Genomic DNA, 7,510 nt, shown 5'->3' on the forward strand with positions numbered 1-7,510 from the left:
ACCTGATAATCAGAGTTACATCTAACAGCGGAATATATTAGTCAATGTGCAGCAGAACACATATCATAAGCGGAAATACACCTAATACATAACAGTTAATTACAAGAAGAGCCATTTACAAGTCTATCTATTTAAGGCTAGGAGTGAGCAAATCCCCGCAAAACCCGCCCCGCCCCGCAGAAACCGCCCCAACCCTCCCCGCAGAGTCCAAAACCCGCACCCATGGTGCGGGTTTTGGGGCTGTTTTTGGCCCCCCCGCGCGGTGCGGGGCGGGTTGCGGGGGGACCCTTTAATTTTTCTCGGGTCCCCGCCCCGCACCGAACCCGCCCCGCATATTTAAAAAAAAAAAAAGAAAAAAAGAAGAAAGTGGCAGAAAAAGGAAGAAAGCGGCAGAAAGTTAGAAACAAAACGTAACCCTAACTTCTAACCTCTCTTCTCTAACTCTCACTTGCGCCGCAGCCCCCCCAAGCCCCAGACTGCCCACTGCCGCCCAGTAAGCCCACATCACGCCCCGAACCCGCCAGTCGCCTCGCTTGTCACCGGCTCACCAGTCACCCGCCCTCACCTCCCCGCACGGCCGCACGCACGGTCCAGCAAGACACACCCGCAGCCGCAGGCCACAGCAGAGGAAGGGGAAATCGGGACTGAGAAAGTAACAACTTCCATCTTTTTGTTCAGGTAAACAAGAACAATCTTTTTGTTTAATGATGCAAATTAATTTTTGTTTATTATGATTTTTAGTTTCTGGGAAATAGAAAGGAACATGCTTTGATGAGCATATCTAAAACTAGAACACATCTCTAGATATCACCTATATATGGATCAAACAATACAATCTAATCTAAAGAATGTATTTTATTTTACTTAAACACGTCAAACCCTCTACTTTAATCGTGGTTCATATCAAGATTACGGGTCAATCACAAATTGTAGGACATATATAATTGTACAAAATGAACCAAAATAGAACTTGAGGGGAAGCACCTGCATTGTTTCTAAATCATCTGTCTCTGAGTTGAAGTCATAAAAAGAGCTCGCGGCAGTGAGCTTCATAGAAAGGAACTGCATCAAAATTCATAGAAATGTAAGTTTTAAGTAAAATATGAATATCCTTTTGTAACTTAAAAAAACCAAAACAAAATAAAATTTTGACTCACCTCGACCTGATTTTGAAGGGACTGCACATAATTAATTATCTCGTCTAGCATCCTGGGACGATGTCCTGCAAGCATCTGAGTCTGTCGTTAATCTTTCCTCTTCTAACCTGATTGAAAATAATCTTTCCTCGTTATTTGGTTTTAATTTGCTTCAGTTTTTTGTATTTGCAAAACAAAGGTCCTGGTTTTAAGGGTTGCATTGTTAGTGTTAAGATTTTATATTCCAAACAGATCACTGGTAGAGGTAATTCTGTTGAGATATTGAAGGAACCTCATAGTCAAGAGTAAATAAATAAAACTGGGTGTTGTGAAATATCAAGTCATCACTTATATGGAGTCTCCATTGCGATTATGTTACAAGGTCAGATCTAGCAGTTTCACTTAAGGACTTCCAATTCAAATTCATTACTGTATGTGATGAGCGGTCCTGATTTCATGGATAATCCTATCTGCATTTCTGGATATCTGGATAAAAAGCATTATGCATGTTTTTGGAGCTATCTATCTTCTATTTATGTGCCTTCTGAATGTATGCATTATGCCAAGAGAAAGAGACTATCTTCTTGTTCTTTTTACTTTGTTTTTTAGTCTGTCTGGTTAATTTGTTGCAGTATCTGATTCTTGATAATTTATTTAGTAGAAGAAGACGTACGACGACCCTATTCGCATTTATTTTAAGATTATGCTGATCTACCGCATCATTTTCTCATGCATTCTTCTATATGACACAATGATTTAATAAGAGATTTAATTTTTATGTTTTTTTTTTCCACTTAAATTGTAGAATCAAGTCATGGACGATTCAACTAGTGCTACTGTTGGACCTATTGGTTCTAGTTCTGCTTCATCTAGGCCTAGTCTTTTGGATACCAATATGGGTTCTAGTTCTTCAACTATGGGCACTCAAAATCCTAGTGCAGCTCTCCCACCAAAACCTAAAAAAAATGAGCAAACATCATCGGTTTGGGAACATTTTACCAAGTTAGAGTCGACTGACCCCGATGATCATAAATCACAGTGCAATTATTGTAAGAGGGAGTTTAATTGTCACCCTAGAACCCATGGTACTTCATCTATGCTACAACATATAAGGAAAAGCTGTAAAAAATTTCCTGATAGGTTTGATAAGACACAATCGAAGTTGAGCGTTGAGGCTAAGAGGGAAGGACATGCGGCAATGGGTGAAGGATGTAGTGGTAACCTTGTGCTTGCTAAGTTTAATGCTTCAAAAATAAGGGCAACACTTTCTAGGATGATCATAGTGGATGAGTTGCCATTTAGATTTGTGGAAGGTGAAGGGTTTAAGGACTTTATGAAAACAGTTGAACCTAGGTTTTCAATTCCTTCCCGTTTTACTATGATGAGGGATTGTTTTAAGTTCTTTATGTCTGAGAAAGAAAAGTTGAGGGGAATGTTCTTGACATCTGGTGTTCGGGTTTGTCTTACCACTGATTGTTGGACTTCAATACAGAACCTTAATTACATGTGTATTACTGGTCATTTTATTGATAATGAATGGAACTTACACAAAAGAATTTTAAACTTTTGTTTAATTCCTAATCACAAAGGTGAGACCATTGGGGGAAAGATTGAGTCGTGTATGCATGAATGGGGCATTGGTAGCATTTTCACTATCACGGTTGATAATGCTTCTTCCAATGATGCTGCTTTGGAGTACTTGAGGAAGAGAAGTGCTCATAAGCCTAGTGCCGTATTAGAAAATCGGTTTATGCATGTGAGATGTTGTGCACACATCTTAAATCTTATTGTGACTGAGGGGTTGAAAGAGGTTGATGAATCCATTATGAGGGTTAGAAGTGCGGTTAAATATGTGAAGTCTTCTCCTGCAAGATTTGAGAGTTTTAAGATTTGTTTGGAAAGAGAAAACATTAATTTCAAGGGGTTGTTGTGTTTGGATGTTCCAACTAGATGGAACTCTACATTTAAGATGTTGGAAGGTGCAGAAAAATGTCAAAGTGCTTTTGAACTTATGGAAGAGTTGGATGGATATTATTGTCCTACGTTGTTGGATAGCAAAAACGGTTTAGGACCTCCTAATTGTGATGATTGGGCTCGTATTAGGGTTTTTCTCAAGTTCCTTGAAATTTTTTATGAAGCCACAATGCGACTTTCGGGGTCTTTGTATGTGACATGTAATATGTACATTGAAGAAGTTTCTGCCATTCAACTGCATTTACAAGAATATTGTGACAGTGATGATTATATATTGAGTTCTATGGCGGAGAAAATGATGTTGAAGTGTAAAAAGTATTGGGGGGATCTTGATAAGGTTAATGTGTTGTTGTTTGTTGCTATTATTCTCGATCCACGGACCAAGTTGGGATCATTAGAATGTTGGTTCAATGATATTCTTGGTGCTGAGCAAGGCAATGATATGATATTAAAATTGAAGAACTACCTTAAGAAATTGTTTGATCACTTCAACACTGGAGAAAACTCTCAAGGTGAACATAGTGATGCACTTCCTCAAGGTTCCTCGGGAGAAACTGAGAAACGTACCTATAAATTGATGAATAGGTACAAAAACCTCATGACTCCTAATAGTGATGTTCAATATAAATCGGAGGTAGATCGGTATTTGATGGAGGAGAATGAAAAACCGAATGAGAACTTAGATATTTTAATTTGGTGGAAGGTGAATTCAACCAAATTCCCAGTACTATCCCACATAGCACGTATTGTGTTGGCCATTCCCATTACTACAGTTGCTTCAGAGTCGGCATTTAGCACTGGAGGGCGTGTGTTGGATCCTTTTCGAAGTTCATTGGCCCCAATAACAGTTGAAGCATTGGTGTGTACACAAAACTGGTTAAGATCAAAACCCATCAATGGTTATGACACAGAGATGGTTGAAGATCCTGAAAGTTATAAGCTCGAGTCAGGTAAGCTTTTAGGCCTTTAGCTTTCTATTATTCACTTCTTAATTTATTTTGCTATTTAAATATTCTAAATTTCTAATTATCGGTTCCAATCTTTGTAGAAATCAATTTGAAGAACATCAATCTTTTGCTTGAGGAGGATTAGTGAAGTGAAGAATGAAGATTCAATCCGATTGGGAGATGCTTGATGCTTTGGAACATTTAATATTTGGAACATTGAATTTCTATTCGTAATTAGCAGTTATGTGTAATATTTGTAATATTATGTTTTTGCTTTGTAATCTTTTTTTCTTTTTCTTTTTCTTTTTTTTTTTTTTGCACTAAAAACTGAAAACAAAAGAAGAGCTATTGTAATCTTGCTATTGTCTTTACTTTCTTTTGATTTCCCGCAACCACAGAATCTAGCACGCATATCCTGTGCCTTTAATATTTTAACCTCAGGTCAGGTCCATTTTATAATGGTCAAAATCATCTTCCTTTTTTTTTTTTTTTGCTTTGTAATGTTGGTTGATTGTTTTGTGCAGGGTAAACATAATTTGTAGTGTTATCTCAACAGTATAGTGCCTGGTGTAAGTAATAAAAACTCCTATTCAAAAAAAAAAAAAAAGTAATAAAAACCCGCGGGGATCCCCGCCCCATACACACCCGCCCCATGCGGGTGCATGGGGTTTTCTGCGGGGTGCGGGTTCACTTTGGGGAACCCGCACCTCTGCGGGGCGGGGTCAAAAAATCCCCATCCCCGCCCCCCCCCCCCCCCCCCGCCCCATGCTCAGCCCTATTTAAGGCTTATAATACATATTACACTGACTATATACTAAAATACAGGCTCAACAAATACATATGCCACGTATGACACGAGCCATAAATAAAATACCCAAATGCGGACTACCCATGAGTCCATGACTTATGACTGTCATGATGTGCTCCAATCATAGCATCCCATACCCTAGGTGGACGAGTCATTATCTATATCCGCAGAACCTGCAACCAAAACATCAATGTATGCACGGTTGCGGGAGTTGCCGCATCCGCACAGGTGGAATTATGAGCCTACCGTCTTAGCATAAGTAAATACACTAAGATCTCAGAAGTATACTATTCACTGAGTTTTTGCAAAGAACCAACTTTTCTTTTCTAGTCATGCGTACACTATAACAGCCACCAATTTTATAAACTTTTGTTTGAAAACCCCCATAGCTGATATAGCACACACTGACTAATAGAAAACATTTAAACCATACGACGCAGCTGAGCTTATACGTAGAGGTTCCATTGTTGGAAACAACTACATACATCCTCACCTACTATATTACTTTTGATTTAGTGAGACTTAGAAAACAATGACATTTAAATCATGCAACCATCCGATAGAAATATACATAAGTTCTTTTCCATTGAGACTCTTATGCATACTAATATTTCTAGCATAAAACTACTATATATCATAATGTGAAAACAATTCAATTATCATAAAATAGATGCTATGCATGCTTGCCGTTCGTTTGCCTAAGAGAATTGAACCCCGGTCTTATTCGTTTGCCTAAGGGAATTGAACCCCGGTCTTGCTCGATGCCTAAGGGAATTGAACCTCGGTCTTATTCGTTTGTCTAAGGGAATTGAACCCCGGTCTTGCTCGATGCCTAAGGGAATTGAACCCCGGTCTTATTCGTTTGCCTAAGGGAATTGAACCCCGGTCTTGTTCGTGTCATGCTTAATGCTCATGCTCAAATACTATACATTTAATTTCATGGACATGACTTTAACATATACTTTATTCATAAAACATAAACAGTTCAACATGTCATTTTCTTAAACAATTTGCATAACTTAAATTTCCAATTGCAGCAGACTATAAAACACTTCAAATCTTATCTCAATACGTCAAACATATTTCATACTCATATCTTAAATCATCTTAAATCACATAAACATTATTGTCATATTTCAACATAATTAAAACTACTCAAAACATTCAAAACATATAATTAACATATTGTCGGTTCGATATGAGAAACACATTATTTGCCTTCTTATAAAATACAAAAAAAGTAACTTTTCTCAGTGAGTAGAATACTCACCTTGGCTACGCGGATATTAAGCACTAGGTCTCCTAGACACCATCATGGAATGCATCACTGTAAAAATAATACATTGCATATTATTGACAACTTCTAATATTGGACTCGCATTTAGCTCTTAAATTGCTCAAGAGCTAACCCATGAAAAACCCATAATATTTTAAGGGTTCCAAACGCCTACCCATAAATCCTAGACACTAACTAAAACTCAAACAATACTAACCCAAAGTATTTACTAAGGGTTAGATATTAAAATCACTATTTAATTATTTACCTATAACATTAATTGCTAACCCGTAATTAATTCCACTAACCCGTACATTATTTTTTACTAACACTTTTATAATAATATTAGTCCTAAAATTATATTCACTAATCTCTAAATAATTTCTCACTAACATTTTCTCAATATCATTAACTCTAATATTATGTTCATTAATCTTTTTACATCAATTACTAACTTATTAGCATAATTTAATCATTTAGATTTTAATCACTTAAAAACCCCAAATTAGTTTAACCTATAAAATTAGGGTCTCTAACTTTAAATCATAATTTATAAAACACTACCCCAAACACAATATTATTAACCCAATAGTTTTTACTAAGGGTTAATCACATAAAAACTCAATTAAAATTAAATACTTAAAAGTTAGGGTTTGAGAAAACTCACCAAAAATTTCACCAAATGTAAATCTAACACTCGGAGAGTGTTTAGCAAGCTCCACACGACAAATCCTCAAACCAATCGATAGAAACGTAGATCAGACTTCGTAGATCACGTTACCGAAGTCGAATTTGAATTTGGACGATTGAATCTTAATAGATCACAATTTTTCCAAGGAAAAGACCTTCCTCTTTTTTTTTTTTTTTTTTCTTCTCCTAAATGAAGAAGAAAAGGCTCCTGGGAGCCTTTTTAAGGAAAGGGCGCCCAGCGCCCTTTCCTTCCTCTTTTATTAATGAAGGGGCGCAGGTGTAGTAGCGCTTCAAGGTATAGTAGTCGCTTTCTTTCTTTGGGGAGGCAGTTTGGCAAAGAAGAAAGAAAGCGACTTTGGCGAACTCAGCCAAATCAAACAGCGAGAAAGCAAGGAGGTGCTAAAATCAAGGAAAAAAGAAAATAAAAAGCTGAATGTAATACAGATGGAGAATATGGTCGTTTTTATATGCCCTCGACAGCTTCAAAGCACACTCGCCCACGCATTCTGACAAGTGAAGCAACAAAGACTCGACAAGCCTCGCGACTGCTGTCAGATGTCGCACACATTAAATGCATCCCTACGATTCTCAAGGAAAAAACTGCCACAATCCAAAGAAGTCAAGTGCCCTTGAAGAATTCCCACTGCATGACTAGATAAACATGTTTGACACGAGAATG

The 7,510-nt window shown here is 37.4% G+C and overlaps 1 long non-coding RNA gene across 1 annotated transcript; it reads right to left on the minus strand.

Moving 5' to 3' along the window:
* Window positions 1-902: 902 nt before the first annotated feature.
* On the minus strand, window positions 903-7,066 carry LOC133877301 (uncharacterized). Its single transcript, XR_009901727.1, has 4 exons — window positions 6,809-7,066; window positions 6,136-6,192; window positions 1,158-1,232; window positions 903-1,062 (listed from the first exon to the last, which is right to left on the minus strand). It is a non-coding gene; the product is annotated as an uncharacterized LOC133877301 (long non-coding RNA).
* Window positions 7,067-7,510: the final 444 nt, after the last annotated feature.

The sequence above is a fragment of the Alnus glutinosa genome, chromosome 9 (genome assembly GCF_958979055.1).
Source record: "Alnus glutinosa chromosome 9, dhAlnGlut1.1, whole genome shotgun sequence".
Classification (NCBI taxonomy): domain Eukaryota; kingdom Viridiplantae; phylum Streptophyta; class Magnoliopsida; order Fagales; family Betulaceae; genus Alnus; species Alnus glutinosa.